Genomic DNA, 16,941 nt, shown 5'->3' with positions numbered 1-16,941 from the left:
CACAGCCAGAGATGAGCTTGCCTTGACCACATCCCTCTGCTCCGAGAAGGCTGCTCAGCACTGGATTCCATCATTCTAAAACAAACGGAATACGTGGAATTGTCTTGCAACAGCACATGCTTGTTCAATATGATGTACGGTTATTGTCAGAAGTGTTAGTTTAATGGAAATCCCATAGGGTTTTAGTCACACAGGCCTGGGACCAAATCCTGATCCGTCAACATTGGATCTTAGATTCTGAATCAGAGATCAGCTCTAGTCTGGATTGTAGGTGTCGCAATCCAATGTACACATCAGGATAGATGCGGAGAGGGCTGATGGCCACTCTGAGTTTATTATAACCAGCGTTTCAATATACACATAGCTTACAGCTGTTAAACATACACAGGTGTTCTGGATGAAGTAATTAGCGAATGCCAAGAAATCTTAGTGTTTTCTCAAGGAGCCCTCCCTCGGCGTCTGTTTTGATAGTATCATGTTATTGCTGTGCTCCTGTATTTTTATCTCGGAGCAGGCAAGGTCTCTTAGGCAGCGGTCCCTCCTGCTCCTGATATCGATATCCTTTCTCCATGTGTGCCCCTGGGCGGCCGCCGACTGTCTTAGGTTGCCCCCCCCCCCCGGGGGTCTTACCCGTCATTGGCTAACCGGCCTTCTCACCTCCGGGTCACAGTTTGTTGGCAAGCTTGTTCCAGTGATTAGTAACCCTTCCTGTGTCAGGGCCGGCTACATGGATACAATGTTCTATTTCCTGTTCCTTCACTGTTATCATTAGTCTAATCTGCCTAGCCCAGATTGTATCCTCAGCTTTAAGGGAAATCCTTCTGAATCCTTATAGTTCATGTAAAGCCCTCTCCAGGACTCAGCCGTGTGTCCATGTGAAACAGGGCTAGTACCTTCCAGCCAGGGTCACTGTGAGATGGGATGTGATGACAGACCCTACAGAAAGGGCCTGTGCAGAGACAGACTCAGTGCTGGTTCTGTTTCCCCAACTTCTCTGGTTTTCATTTCCTGTTGAGGAACAAAGTTTATGCTGCAAAGTGCACATGGATTAAGGGCAGATCCTAGTGAATTTTCACAAACAGCACAGACCTATGTAACCAGCCCCCAGACGCCCCCTGAGCCCCTGCCCTTCTCTCTTTTAATAGTTTGAGGAGTAATGACATTGTCATCCAGAGGAGAGAAGCTGTCCTAAGGAACTTCTTTGACACCCTGTGTGTGTGAGTAAAAAAAGTCAAGTTCTCAGAAGGTGACAATGTTCTGCCTGGTCCTGGGTCTCTCCTCAAGATGTCCAGGTGAGCAGAGAGTTTGATGACCTCGCCAGGTCAGTGAAGGTCACTCTTCCAGGGCTTTGCATAAAGACTGCTGCCTGCAGAGCGGAGCACAGAACAGAGTTGCTGCCAGCCTTCAGCCCGTCCCCACCAACGTCTGCCCCTAAATGACTGTGGAGTGTGGCTTCCTCATCTTCCATCGGCCACTTCAACTTCCACATGGAAGGTTCTGGACCTCACTGTGCCTTGTTACCACCTGAGTCTGCACTGAGTCCCCATGTCAACTGGGGTGTAGTCCTAGGGAGCTGGCCTTCATGATGACACAGACACCTGTACCCTCCTCAGCCCCCATGGTCCCTGCACTAACCTGGGCCATCCTCTGCTCTCTCTCATTTGGTGAATTCACTCATGGGTGAATTGTATGGTATGTGAATCATATCTAAAGCTGTTACCAAAAACCCCCATATTTTTTGATCCAAATTGAGTCAAAAAAGTATCTGAATGTGTATACACAGAAAAAAGACCAAAAATCTCCTGGCATATTAATAATATTTATCTCTAGGGTGTGTTTATGCATTTTGTTTTCTTCATATTTTTCTGCATTTTCCACACTTTCTACACTAAGTATGTGTTATTTTAGAATCAGAAAAATGAATAGTACTTAACAATACAATGTGATACAGGCTACAAGTCACGTGCATGGCATGGTTGGAGCCCTGAGGAAGGAGGGTGCTATGTACTGAATTTTATCCCCAGAACATTCATATCTTGAAGCCCTAACCCCAGTGTGACTCTATTTGGAGACAGGAAGTAGTTAAGGTTAAATGAGGTCATAAGGGCGGTCCCTGACCCGAGAGGATGAGTATCCTTATCAGAAGAAGCACCAGAAAACTTGCTCTCTCCCCCTCCCCCATGTGAGCACAGCAAGAAGGCAGCCCTCTCTGGGCCAGGAGGAGAGGCCTCACCAGAAATCAACCCTCCCGGACCTGGATCTGGGACTCCTGGCCTCCAGAAGTATGAGATGTCGACTCAGGAAAAATCCACTACACTTCAAATAGCAGATACTTATTTGGGCAATTAGAATTGCAACTCAGGAGACCCAGATTCAGGCAGAAACCCAAAATGTGTTCTGAGGAAAACAAGGAGGTAAGGGTATAGACAGGCAAAAAGAGAAAAGTCCCACAGGTCGCTTTGCAAAATTTGTGGTTGGCACTGGCAAAAACTGTTACTTCTTGGCTGTATGTGATCAGTTGCTAAGGCCGTCTCTAAGGCAGGAAGTTCTTATCTTTGAGAGTAAGTGTATCTCTTGAAAGAAGGTCAAGGTGACAACAGAGAAGCACAGCTCAAAAGTTACATTCCGTCTGGTAGAGATGTGGTGTGCCTGCCTGAGCCCCATTTCCTTAATGGCCTCCCAGCTCCATTTTAGTAGCCTTGACAGATGTTACTCTATTTTGTTCTCACTGTCCAAATTTCCCCTTCTGATCAAGATCTTTCAGCAGAAAGCATCTTGGATCAACTGTTTGATATATTGATATATCCCTCATTACTAGAAATGTTCTTTTCTGGAAAGTCACGTCCCTTGTCTGGGGGAAGCCATGCGCTCAATCTTCTGTAGGAGAAATGCAGTCAGAGGCTCTGGCGGCATCTGAGCAATAAGGAGGTGGTCAGGAAATGAGTCGTAGGCACAGTCTCTGTGTGGAAAAGTATCAAGTCCTTCGGAATTTGAAGACTGGTTGATCATTTCAAGTTGCTGTGCAATCATTATTCTGGAGGTAGAGACAGACACACAGCATTGAGAAATGCAAGTCATTCGTAGCATGAAGGTGACAAAGATCATGCAAATCAGGACAATAATCATTAGTATAACTTGGAGCAGATCTGAGTGAGTAGTAACATAAGAAGTTTAAATACAGTTACATATAGCACATTTCTAATAATCATAAACATTATTGGAAGTCCTGGTCTCATCCAAACACCTAGTCCTGAAGAAAGCCAGCTGAAAACATCGATAGTGAACCAGAGGGTGTCACTGAAAGACATTGGACTGGAGACATCCTGTGACATTATTATGATTTTTCCAAGTTCTAACTGAATGTCACCAGAAGAGTTGATGCAGGTACAGCAGAGGGTGTTGGCTATGGCACAGATGCCACCCTGTCCTGCAAGGACATAATGAAGTGCCATTTAATTATCTAATATGAACCTGACTGGGGGATTAGGAACCATTGTTGTTGAGCTAAGGCTCAAGTGACAGAATTTGCCATTGTAGCTAAACTTTTTATCAATTGGTCATCACGGCAACATCAACCCATGGGACAAAGCCTTTGGCAATGGGAATCAATGGAGAGTAGTGGGGTGTAAAACAAGGTCTCTAAGTCTCACCTAGACCTACAAGATTGTGTTTGGGTTTCTCCTTTAACAAGAACTTGAAAGGGAATATTATAATATCCTAAAGGAATTATCCTGCTGTATGCCAGCTGTCTAGACATTCAAAAGCCCATGGTTCTCCGTGGGTGGAAGGTGTACCCAAAAGGGGACACTTAGAATGCAATGTTTTCTAGTTCTGTAGCAGTGTCAGTGGTCAGGGGCCCTTGATAAGGTCCTTTCCAATGGGGCTAAGGGCTGTCCTCCTCTGATGATGCTTCCAGAATACCCAGTCACCAGGCTCTAGACTGTGACCAATAGGATCTTTTAAATTAGAATCCAGGAAAGCGTCTTTAATCCATTAACCTGTTGGTGATGGGCTGAGGATAAGACAGTAGAGACTCACAGCAGCTGGTCACACTCACATAAGACAACAGGGGAGCAGCAGAAGGTTGTGGACCAACAGACACTGATCTGCTGGTGACTGTCACATGTGGAGTTAATTCATTGTTTTCCAAAGAGGGGACTGCCAACAGTCAGCAAGGCAGAAGGCAATACCTTAGGTTAGGGGAGTCCAGTCCACCATATGTAACAAACCTGAAGATAATTAACAGGACCAGAATCTAATGTCTACAAGGATGCAAACAGAATTTTCCTCTCTACAATTACCTTCAATTTTTTTGGGTCAAAGATAATCACAGTAAAATTAATTTGTTTATATTAAAACTTGGCCTGATTATTTATACAAGTGAAAATAAGAATACTCACTGAGTGTTTCTGAATTCTGGAGGGATCAGGTAGAGAGAAAAGATAAATGTTTCATTTTTGTTCACAAAGGTGTGTCCTACCAAACTGTCGATGGCTTAAGAGAAAAGATTTCTTTAAATCTGGAAAAACAAAACATTAGACCACCTTTCTCAGCTCATATAGTCTCATGTAATTTAACATTTCTTCTGCTTGAATCCAGTTCTTCCAGTATTTTTCTCGACTTTGCTCGATGATTTAGGATGATCGGAACAGTGATAATTCCAAGAAGTTTGAAAGGTTTTCATTAAAGTTCATGTGATTTGCCCAGTGAAGCGGGTGCCTCGATCACTGGAGATTGTGGAAGGTACATCCCAAGTGGGAAGCACGTGTTCTAGCAGTTTCTCTGCCATTGTGAGGGCATCAGCTTTGTGGCAAGGGAAGGGCTTTAACCCATCCAGGAAACACAGACGATAACTAAAGAACATATTGATGAGCCATAGGAAGTGGCAGCTGAGTGAAGTCCAGCTGCAGGTGCTCAAAGGACCCTGAGGGAAGAGTTCTGGGGAAGAAATAGGTTTTCCTTAATGTGATTGAAGAAATGTAAAAACTGAAAAATGGGATTTGCCAGGGAGCTGGGAAGAGCCCAGCGGCCGTCGTGGATTTTCCATAGTCCTGACGGTTTGTTGAATTTACAGCCATTGTTCACCCACCTTAATTTCTCTGCTTCAGGAGCAGACTGTTGCCCTGTTATAAAGACCTCAGGATGGCAAAAGTCTGGCAATGAGGGACTGTTCTTTGCAGAAGCAGAATGGACTTCATCCACACATGCCACCTTTACAAATTCTGTGGTTGCTGGCTTTGTGTGAAAATCAGCTAAAGAGCTTTCCTGATATTAACACAACCCTCAATTTTGATGACAGCAGCATTTTATTACAGGACATGTTAGACTCCCAGGAATTTCATATAATTTCTGGACCTCTTATAACCTATACTTGAAAGATATAACATCAAGAAGGCTTAATGTTATTTCTTATTTGACAATGCTTCCTGTGTAATTTAACATTTCAAATGAGCCTAATTAGTTTAATATCTCTCTTTTTATAAGGAGAGAAAATGAATCTTTTGAGATTTTTCAGGGATCGTCTGAAAACTCCCAATGTTACCTAAAAGTCCAAAGAAGACTTGATTTAGAATCTGATTTTGCTCAGTTTGTCAAAAATATCAAAGGTCTTAAAATACTTGCCTAAATAGGATGACAGATGATTATGAAACATCATATTTAATTTTTAACCAAGGTGACAAAAAGATTTCAAAGACAAATACAGAGGTTACATAGCTGCAAACACTTAGCTCTCTGTAATAAAAAAGACTCAGCTCTTAACATAAAGCACAGGAAATAATTTTGATAAAACATAACATCCCTGTCTTTTCCCAGATTAATCAAATGTAAAGAAAAACTTTTCATAATTGTTTTATCAGGAGATTAAAAGCCCAAGAAACCTTGTCCTTATAACAAACACAGAAAGAGAAGCAAGTTCTAATTTTGCACCAGCTTATTTTTGATACTAAACTCAATTGCTTAATTAAATTCATTCCAATCCTAGCCAGCTCTACCACGCATGAGACTTTTTTCTCAGGGTTGCTCTTCCACAAACATTCTTTTTTACATCCACAATTTGTTCTTTACTCTTTCATGAGTTTATCACCTGCTTGTCATAAACATGAGCTGATCTGATTAATACCCCAGGTAGAATAAAAGTTGTATTTTTCCATTGTATCCAGTGCCGATAACTCTGAAGACGTGCCTATTTTAATTAGACCAACAAACTTAAGCACTTAAACTTAAACACTTATTGACCAAAGATTATTTTACAGCATGTTAACTTGAAAAACATTTAGAGTAGTTTCTATTATATTTAGAAATAATTTATGTGAGCTCCTAATTTAAGTTTATTAAATAGAACTCTGTTTAGAAATCAATTTTTTTAATACCATTTAGAGGTAGAAAAACATCGCTTATATATAATGTACATACATATATGTAGACCGACAGACAGAGATCTTCTAGCTTTTATTTAAAAAGTTTTAGCCATAAAACAGGTAGAATACAAAACTCAGTAGTTTACAAATAATTGTGTCTCAAGCAGTTGTAACAAGTTAAAGTTACCTGCTTAAAAGTTTGTTGTTGATAATATTTGTGGAGGAGCCTTTTAAGATTTATCTTTGCTATAGATGAGGAGGGGATGAATTAGATTTGGGTAGAGAGCCTCTCTAGCAGCCTGCACTTAAAAGGAAACTTTTTCCCTTTTTTTCCCTCTAATGTCAGGCTTTACTGATTGAGGAGCCAGGTTGAGTCTCAGGTGACTGTGGGCTGTTCTCTCCTGGGCTGTTTACATGCTAAAGACAGGGAAACATTTACAACTTCAAAGGACAGAGAGAAAAATTCAAGTTGGTCCCTAGGGCTTTCAGGGTAATTGGGGTTTAAACTTTTCCCTCAGTCTCAGGAATTGGGTCGGTCTAATAAGGATGCTCCTGGCGAGGGTCCAGGCTTTGAGTCAGATGGGGAGGTGTCAGGATCGGTGATGGGGATGGTGAAACCTGAGCTGCCTGTGGAGCTGCATTTTCAGTTTTGCAGAGATTTGTGAGATGAGGACAGTTGCTCTCAGTGCCTCATAAGTTGGGTTGTAACTTTGTACATTATCTGTAATTGCTTCTTTCTCTCTGTGTACATAGATTTATTGTAACTTATGTAACAGTGGGCCCTCCAGGACCAGTTCACCTGACCCCATCTCTTATCAACTGAGTGACTAATGATTGCCTTTCAGAAAGTGTGCAAAGTCATGTCACCAGAGCGAGTGCAGAAGAAGAAATCTTGACCTGAAATGACCTCGGACCCAAAGAGTCTCCCGTGGAACCCAAAGACCTAGGACACAACTGGACCTTGAAAGTTGGACTCTTCGCAGAAGTGAGGGGTCCCTCATTCAGGAAGATCCAGTGTTAGAATTCCTTCGCCATCTCATCATAAATGTTTAGAGCCCTATCATAAAAGTATAGAAACTTGTCATAAATGTTTAAAGCCATACCATAAATGCTTGAAGCCTACCAATCAAAACCTGTGCCCCCAGTTCTTCCGGGTGCCACCCTGTCCTCCCTAACCTCTTAAATTTCACCCCAAGTCCTGAATCAGGGAGACAAGTATGAGGGCACATGCCCCCTGCCTCCCTGCAGATCCATCTCTCAGAATAAAGCTGATTTCTCCTCCGACGTCTGATGCCATAATTATATGTCTCATTAAACTCATCAGGCAAGAGAACCCCAATTTTCTGCAGTAGCAGTTTGTAACCATGAAGGGACAAGGTCCTGTTACCACCCGCCTGAGACTTTGGAACCCCCAGCAGGGTGTGTGATCTTTTCTTCGACCCTAAGCAGCCGCCTAGACAATTTTGTCTAAAGACTCAACTGATTGAATTCCTGTTTCCTGCTTTGGTGCTCTCAGTACCAAGGTGGGTTTTTTTCCCTCTTTGAGAGAAGAAACAGCTTCTGGATCAAGACATCTCTGGGCTCTTGGTGAGTAACTTTAAGAGAGCGACTGTCCCTTACCTTGTCTCTCCGGTTTGATTTCCTGGAAATAGAAGTTTGGCTTTCATTCTGGGGAATCCTAGTGGGCTGAGACCCGAAACTTGAGCCTGAACCACCTAAGGTAACTGGAGGTAGGGTAAGAGGTTCTCTCTTAAGTTGCTTCTGGATCTGGGTGACACCTGGTGCTGGTTGTGAGCTGCCCCTGGAAATCTGGTTTTGAGTAGCTCCTGGCACTGGTTCTGAGATGTTCCTGGAAAACTTGCTAGTGTTCTGGTCTGTCTTATACGAAGAATGGTATTGTGTGCTAATGTTTGTCTGAACTACATTCCAGATAACCAGGATGATTTAAAATTGCAGTGGCCACTTTGGGGCTTCTTTTTAAGAGCCAGGTAATAGAGAAATTTCTTTAAAGAGTCAAACTCACCACCTTCTGGCACCTAAAGTTTCCAGAAGCTGTAAAGGGTTACAAAGAGCTGTAGAATCTGACCCAGCTTGTTCAGTGTACTGAGGGCTTGGCTTAATCATCATCAGGGTGGAGGTCCCAAAATCCAGTTGGGCAAAATCCCCTTGCACTCTCATTTGTGGCTAGGGGTCCTACCAAACTGCCATCAGCCTCAGGGAATTACATTGGCCATTGGAAGGAAGCCTGGGTTTGACATCATTGTGAGGGCCTTGGTTTCAGGGACACCCAACATTTTTATGATCTAGTTCTCGCTGTAGCTTAAATATGCTTTTGACCAGCTGTGTCTAAATTCTGAAAAAATGGGAAATGCTGATTTGATCCCCACCTCTAGCCCTTTAGGCTGCATTCTCCCAAAATGGGCAACTTTTAGCTGTGAGCCCATGAAACACGAAAAATGATATTCCTTTATAACACAGCCTGGCTATTGTGTTCTTTAAAATCTGGAGAAAATGGTCAGATGATGGTTCATTCAGCAACTCTGAGAAATTTGGTTTGAGTACTCATTGATTTATTCATCCTTCTCCTCCCAGAGATGGTCACTATTTTTTCCTGTCTCTGTCTTTGGTGTCATTTGTCATAAAAAGGAAAAAACTGTAGGGCCCGCTATAGGCATCTGCACAAGCCTGGTGTCTGGGCAGGCCGTCAGTAAACTTTGCTGTAGGTTAAGTATGCACAGAAGGTGAAAGCTATTGCTAAGGGGCTTCTTGGAAGCCAAAAAAGGCCACAAAATTGCTAGGCATGAGTCAAGCAATTAGGGCCATAGGGTGCTTGCCACCTCAAGAAGACTCCCATGATAGGATAAATTGGTCACAGAACAGGGTAGATGATGCCAGGGCCCCTGCCAACCTCAACACAATTTCTGTGCAATGAGGTACTCTATAAAACAGCACACAGTCCCCCACCCCAAGGCATTCGTTTGTCTCCAAGAGACCTAAGGCTGAGCTAACGCTGTTAATGTGCATATGAGAGGAAGGTTTTGCTGTTTGTCTTGTTCTAGGTCTTGAGAGCTTGGCTTTGTGACCTCTTTGGTCTATGCTATCTGGAGGATGCAGGTTTTGGTGTGCATCTTGGGGGCCAGTCGAATACACTGGGATTCCAATATGCACTCTCTTTGTTCTGCTGTATCAACCCTCAGGGGGGTATTTCCTGAGGGTTTCCAGTCCCTCAGGGGCCTCTGTCATCTCAAACTTCATTACTTGTTCGTGCACTACCACCTCTACAGTGGAAGCCTTTGCTTTATTGGACTTTCTGGGAAGTAAACTTTCTGGATCTCGTGAGGGCTGCTTCTTTTGCACTTGCTTTTGAGGACACTTCTTGTGTCCATAGTTAAGACATAAATGCTTATTGGTTTGAGTCGCTATTAAGATCCTACTTGTCATTGGTCACAGGAGGGATCTTTAAATTGGAAAAACTTGTAATTTGGAAAAACTTTTTAGAGAGCTCTCATAATGACTAATTTTGTGAGCTTAATCAAATTTGGTGTCTCCGCTTCCTCTCCTGCTCTTCCAGATGCTAATGAAAGCTCCATTCCCCTCACCCCAGGGTGAATTGGTCTAGAATTAAATTGTGCACTTGGAAAAATGCCCTTTATTAAACATTTTGTGCAGCCTTTTTAAAGGTGTGATACATTGTCCTGAAATTTTAGAACATAATCTTTTTTTTTTTTTTGAGGAAGATCAGCCCTGAGCTAACTGCTGCCAATCCTCCTCTTTTTGCTGAGGAAGGCTGGCCCTGAGCTAACATCTGTACCCATCTTCCTCTATTTTATACGTGGCACGTGCACCACAGCATGGTGTGCCAAGCAGTGCCATGTCAGAACATAACAATCTTTTGACTCACCTCTTAAGGTAAAAATCTCCCTGATATAAAGCAGCAACTGGAAAAACTTAGCTGAAAGGGTGGGCCAACCTCTTTTATCACTCAGACTGTAATCAATTCTTTCAGGAACTGGAAACAACCATGTTTGTCTTGCAAATCCCTGCAGGGCCAGAGGTGTGGCTCTGGAAGGTGGTTCAAAATTTGCTTGTCCTTCTCCAATCCCAAAGCCTCCCCTGTTCCTCTCAAGATGCTCATACATATCGGGACATTGGAGACAGGTAAACAAAATATGCCCCAGAAACTCCATCTTGGAGAAAATTTGAATGGTTTTTCTGTGCCTTTGTGATATAACTTAATGTCATTTAAGTTACAACCCAATTTCTGAGGAATTAAGAGCAACTGTCCTTAAAAAAATTCTTGCAAGACTAGAAATGGAGCTCTAGAGGCAGTTAAGAGTCCACCCATCTCCCTTATCTCAAAGACCTTGCAAACTTTCCAAGATATATCTAGCCCATCACCAGTTCCTAAGGCTGATGAAAAAAGGGATGAAAAATTGCCTTAAGAGCACCCTTGCAAAAATCTAGCATCTTGGGTGTCTTTACAAATATTAGTAAAAAGCTTAAAACAAAATGTGGGTTCATAACCAGCGAGTCTTGTATTCCTGTACCTGATTCATGGCAGTAATTTTAAAGCAATAGCTGTGGAGTCTCTGTGTGTGTCTATATGTGTATGTGTGACATCTTACCTTCAGGTGCTATAGTTTCTAAAGAGCTCTATGCAATTGCGTAAAGTAAGTGGCTTATATACATTAGTTCCCATTGTAATAGCAGCAAACCCAAATGACTTTCAAGTTGACATGATAAAAATTAACTTTGGTAACGGCAAGCTTGTTTAAGACTGTTGGTTTGATTAAAATGGACACGTCCCCAGAGTTATCAGCATGAGATAATATGGAGAGACACAGTCTTTATTTTCTGTTTATTGGTCAAATAAGCTGATGTTATTGCTATTACAAAACTGATTAGTAAAAATAATAACTTAAAATGATGGCTAATTTTGCCTAATGTCTCATGAAGTTTTGTAGGCATTCAAAATAATTATTGGGAATGAGTAAACTAAATAGATGTGAAAAAGATAAAAATGTTGTGTGAACTTTTTAACAATAGTTATCTGTTATGGCATGTGTATTTAAGTGAACTTCCAAAATTCCTTTGGTAACTTGAAACTTTGAAGTTTTGATAGGTGAAATTAAATGACAAACTCATTGACTATCTGGGTAATTTTCAAATAAGATAAAATATCGAAACATTATTGTTGAACATATGTAAGTTTACCTAATTTTGGCTTCTTATTACAGAGAAACTAAAAGATATTTGGGCCTATTATTTAACATGTCTTATATTTTATTAAAAATTGTATTATTAAGTAACATACATCTAGAAATTATGAAAAATGTTTATAAACATGCCAAGCCACAGAATCATGTAAAAGGCAGCTCAGAATTGTTTACTTTTTAGTTTTCATGTGTAGGGTAGGAAGACATTTTCTCTTCCCAAATGAGGTTCATCTGGCCGGAAAACAAATTAAATTCACATGAGACAGAATAGCAAGAGAAGATTAAACAAAGCTTTATGAGGAACCATGGCCCGGGGCCTTTCTTCCCAAAGGAAGAAAGGGCACCGAAGAAGTGGGGTGCACATAGTGGTTGTATACCCCCAAATAGGGTGTTTCACATGTGATTGAAATGTCCCTCCCACAATAGTCACAAGATTGCCCTGTCGGCACAGTGCTTGATGGACACAGCAGGTAGTGGGTCTGCTATCTTGGTGGACGTAGCTGGAGGCGAGTCTGTTGTCTGGAGCTGGGCGGTCACAGGTGAGGGCAGCAATCAGTTCCTAGCCTAAGGAAAGATGCTTAATCCTTAAAGAAATGCCAACGTTGGGAGGGGGAGGGAAGTTAGTTACAGGAGGTTACCAGACTAGCACAATAAAATGCAGATTTAAGTCCTTGCCTTTGGTATTGATTAAGAGTTTCTAGAGAGAAGGTCATTACCTTTCTTCTTCCTGGTACAGAGAGGGAGGCACCTTTTACAGATAGAGATTTACCCTACAAATGTAAAGGTGTCCTAACAAAGGGCAAGTTCCATTCCTCAGAGCCTCCTTCCCTGTCCCAGTTTATCAAAAGCAATCAGCCTCAAATAATCCTGATGCCAAAGAGACATATCTTGGGGTGGCCATTTCCAGGTCCCCACAGTCCCACCTTTGAAACTTAAAGTTTCACAATCCAGAAGCTGAGTGGTAGATTGTTTCATCTCACTGAACACATTTCTTAGTCCTGTTAATAGATCAGTCCAGTTAAAGTCATTTTAGAAGGCGGCGATGCAGGTGGGCTCCCAAAGTTAGGCCTATACTTTGGAAGCAAGCAATCAGGTGTTTAATAAATATTTCTATGGAAATAAAAGAAAAACAAGGTTAATGGTTGGAGCAAATTATAAACTAGTTCCTGAGTCCAAGAGGCAGCCAGTCAAGAAGACTTCTAGATGTTAGAGTCAAAGCATCTTTAGCAGCTTGAAACGTCTCTGATGATGTCATTGGCATTCAGGTATCTTTCTGAGTGGCTTACAGCTTACAAAGTAACAGACAGGAACTTCTCAAGTTTCTATCAAGTTGTCCAACTTTAGTTAGCAAGGCTTCGGGAAAAAGAGCAGGTTCAATTCTCAATGATTCCAAATGAAAATGTGGAAAAGATTGAAAACATTAGTTTGGAGATTTGTAACCAGATATTTCAGTAGAAGAATTCAGGATCCAGTCCAGTTCACAGGTAGAAAAAAACCTCAAAGACAATTAACAAAAGTAGGATCTAACATCCTAACAAATGCGTATTAGTTTTTCACTGAAACATAGTTCTTCTCTCTAAAATCACCCTCATTTTTACCAAAGACAGCCAAATTAAGACTAATTGGTTTGCAAAATAAGTTTAGTTTCAAGAAACTTGGCCCAATTATTTACATAAGTTCAGCAAGAATAGCAATTGATCATATAGGCTCTTAAATTGGCTTTGCTGGAATTTTTTTATGAGGAATCTCAGATTGAACTTTAAAGACCTCTTGAGTCCAGGAAAGCCAAGCCAAGGATTTGCCATCAGATTTTGCCTGCAGTACCTACAGATTTGGGTGAATTTCTCTTTGAGGTCCCCCAAAATATTCTGAGGTTCCTTGCACCTGCCAGATAAGCAAGCTTCCTTACTTACCAGGTAAGATTGCTGGGATCTCTCTCTGTAAAGCAAGGTACCAGGCCTGTATTTCCAAGTGGCTTTATTTCCACAAAGTCAACCTTATTCCTCAAAGGCGGTATTGTCATATCCGAGTCTGTAAATATGACATTCCAGTCAAAGCTTTGGCAAGATAACCAATGTTTCCAATTGTGTCCTGTTATAAGGAGAACAGATTCTTATTGAACCTATGCAAATAACTATATTGCCATGAAATAACCATACTCACAAAGAGTTTCCAAATTCTAGAGGGATCAGGTAGGGAGAAAAAGATAAATGTTTCAGTTTTGCTCACAAAGGTATAATTTCACCAAATTGCTAAGTCATAGTTAGCACAAGAAAAAAAGAGAAAAAGATTTTCTTGAATCTGAAGAAACAAAGCAAAACATCAAAAATCAACAATATTTCAAATAAAAGTCACAAAAATTATCATCCTCAGTTCATTCAGTCCTGTATAACCGGTTCTTGATCGTCATCTTCTGTTAGCAGTTTTATGAGGTCATCAGTTTCTCCATTAGATTTCTGTAATTTCTTACCCAGAGTTCAGTTCTATGATCTGAAAGTTTATCAGAAAACTGTATTCCAGAGTAAGTGTCAGAGTCCTTTCCATGAATCCCTCTGAAGATGAGACATATTTGCAAAAGCAAAAAGCAGAGTAAAACAACTAACTGTAAATAACAAAAATCTTAAAAATGGCAATTGACAGAGAAACATATTATTTCTGTGATATACAACACCTTATAATAATATTTAGAATTATGGCCAATAGCCAGGATAGATCAGAATTTTAGGAATGTTATGTAATTTCAGAACATTTATATCAGTAACATTTACCCACATAATACCAATTAAGATTATCATCACTTACTTGACAATGCTTCCCATGTAGTTTAATAGACCAAATAAGCCTAATTAGTTTAGAATCTTCCACCTTATAGGAAGAGAGCAAATTTCTCTGTGAAGTCCCAGTGGCCCTCTGAAAATCCTCAGAGAAATCCTCTTCCTTCATCCAGGTCAAAAGAAAGCCTTTATTCACGACTTGAATATTTTTGAGGGAGAAGCTTGTCAAAAATATCAAAAGGTTTTAAACACTTGTTCAAATAGGAAACAACACTCACTGTGAAACAATGCTCAGGTATATACTCAAAATGACAACAAATAGTCAAGGGTAAATAGCTGAGACAGTCAAAATCTTAAAAGACCTCTTTCTGAAGATGGGAAAATCATTTTAACAAAACAGATTTTTTGTCTTTTAGGTAGACTTAGAGCAGGCCGAAAAGTTCAAGAAAATTATCCTTTTGAGAGAGAAAGCCAAATTCTAGTTTTTGTACCAGTTTACTTTTTCATATTGAAACCCATTTACCTAATTAGATTCATTCCAATCCAAACCAGGTTGACCAGGTACAAAACTCTTTTCAGAATTTCCATAACTTTCTTTTACATTCAGAATTTGTTCCATGCTTTCTTTCTTACTTTCTAGTACATTAGGACAAATTTATCTTTCTTAACCAACCAAACAAAAATATTTCCATTCTTTATACCTTCTTTACTGAAAACTTACATTTTAAATTTCCTTGACTGCAGAGCTGTTTTCCTTATTAATTTCCAATAGCTTTAATTATATATGTTAATTAGAACTTTTAACCATTAACAGATCCTAGTAAACACTAAAAACTAAGCAATTACGAATTGTGTTTTATATCAGCATTCTAAACACTTTTCCTAATTTCTAGAAACATGCCACTTTACAATAAGACATGAGGCATACTTTCCAATAGACCCAAACGCTTTTAGCCTCTTTGCAATAAGAAGCCAAAGGTAGATAAACTTACATTTAATAATTGATGTCTAATATCTTATTTGGAAATTATCTAGGTACTCAACGAATTTTATCATTCATTTAAATTAACCTAGCAAAACTTCAAAGTTTCAAGTTACCAAAAAGATTTTGGAAGTTATTTTAAATACACATACCATAAACTATAATTATGGCTAAAAGTTTATCTATAAACTCTTATTTCATTTATATCTAAATCATTTGTTCCCAATAATGATGTTTAGATTGCCCACAAAAACTTTGACATTAGACAAACAGCTATCATTTAAAGCTATTATGCTGACAAATTTCTAACAGACAACATGAGCATTTTTTTTTTTTAAACTAGTGAACCCAGGCTGCATGTTTGCATCATATGCAGTGTTAACTCTGGAGGACATATCCAAACATTTTAATCAAACCAACAAACTTAAACTTTCATTAACCAAAGATTAATCTATATCATCTTAACTTAAAAGACATTGGGTTAATTTCTATTGCATTTAGAATTTATGTAAGCGCTCACTTTAAGCCAATTAAACAGAGCTCTTAGTTTTGGCCATACCATCCGGAAGTAAAGTCACACATACATAACTATACACATATAGACACACAGACAGAGTCTCCACAGCTATTGTTTTAAAAAAAATCACTCCATGAATCTGGTACAATAATATAAAGTTCCCTAGTTGTGAATCCGAATTTTGTTCTGAGCCTTTTTACTAATATTTCTGGAGAAGACACTCAAGATGCTAGATTTTTTTCTCGGCAAGGGCACGCTTATGAATTTTCCCCTCTTTTTTTTTTTTCCTTCAGTCTTAGGAATTAGTGATGGGCTAGATAGTAGTTTCTGGAGAGGGGAGATGATAATCCTTTTTGTGATAAAGAAACTGGGTGGAATCTGAACTGCCTCTAGAGCTGTATTTCCAGTCTTGAGAGGATTTTCCAAGGACAGTTGGAAGTTACTTGGTTTAACTTAATGATGTTCTAGATTGACCTACCTGTCCAACTACATCACAAAGGCACAGAGAAACTCCTCAAGTTTTCTCCAAGCTGGAGTTTCTGGGGCATAAACCATCCAACTGAAAGCGTTTCCAACTAGTTAAAATGCACCCAGGGGGTGAGTCTCTGGGGATGGTTGAGACATTCCTCATGGCAGTAAAGCTGGTGTCCAACTGACAAGGCCAGAGAAAGGGTGCAAAGGCGCCTGACTGCAGGCATCAACATAGTTATAAGATCTAGTCAAGTCCCACTTAGCCCAGGGTACTTAGTTCCTGAGCCAGCACAGGGACCCAGGGAGGGAAGCAGGAGGCAAAGGCCTGAAGCTGGCTGGGGGCTGGGGCTCCCTGTGTCTGGGGCTGAGAGTTAAGTACAGAAGGTCCAGGGTCTGGTTAGGTCCAGCCTGAACTTAACCTCGACTTGGTGACAAGAGAGGAGCTGACAAACAGAAAGGAAAAGAGACAGGCCTCACCCTCATGGCCTCTTTCCCAAGGGTTATCGAGATAAAGGTCACACAGCAGTTCCCGTGCTGGGACACACAACACCATCAGGACAGTTCACAGAATAAATCACAGGTCTCCTGTCTTCGTAACCAATTCAGTAGGCCACCTAAAATA

At 40.5% G+C, this 16,941-nt stretch overlaps 1 protein-coding gene across 3 annotated transcripts in view; it reads left to right on the top strand.

Moving 5' to 3' along the window:
- LOC100056784 (cationic amino acid transporter 4) overlaps positions 1-16,941 on the top strand; it is a 99,972-nt gene that overhangs the window by 54,177 nt on the left and 28,854 nt on the right. For 2 of the 3 annotated variants that reach the window (XM_070276120.1, XM_070276117.1), the window contains exon 1: positions 7,810-7,946. The exons of the other annotated variant lie outside the window; for it this stretch is intronic. The gene's annotated coding sequence lies outside the window, so the exon portion shown is untranslated. Of the gene's footprint in view, positions 1-7,809; positions 7,947-16,941 lie in introns of those variants that run through there. 3 annotated transcript variants of the gene reach the window in all.

The sequence above is a fragment of the Equus caballus genome, chromosome 8 (assembly GCF_041296265.1).
Source record: "Equus caballus isolate H_3958 breed thoroughbred chromosome 8, TB-T2T, whole genome shotgun sequence".
Taxonomy (NCBI): domain Eukaryota; kingdom Metazoa; phylum Chordata; class Mammalia; order Perissodactyla; family Equidae; genus Equus; species Equus caballus.
This window is presented reverse-complemented; position numbering and strand designations above follow the sequence as displayed.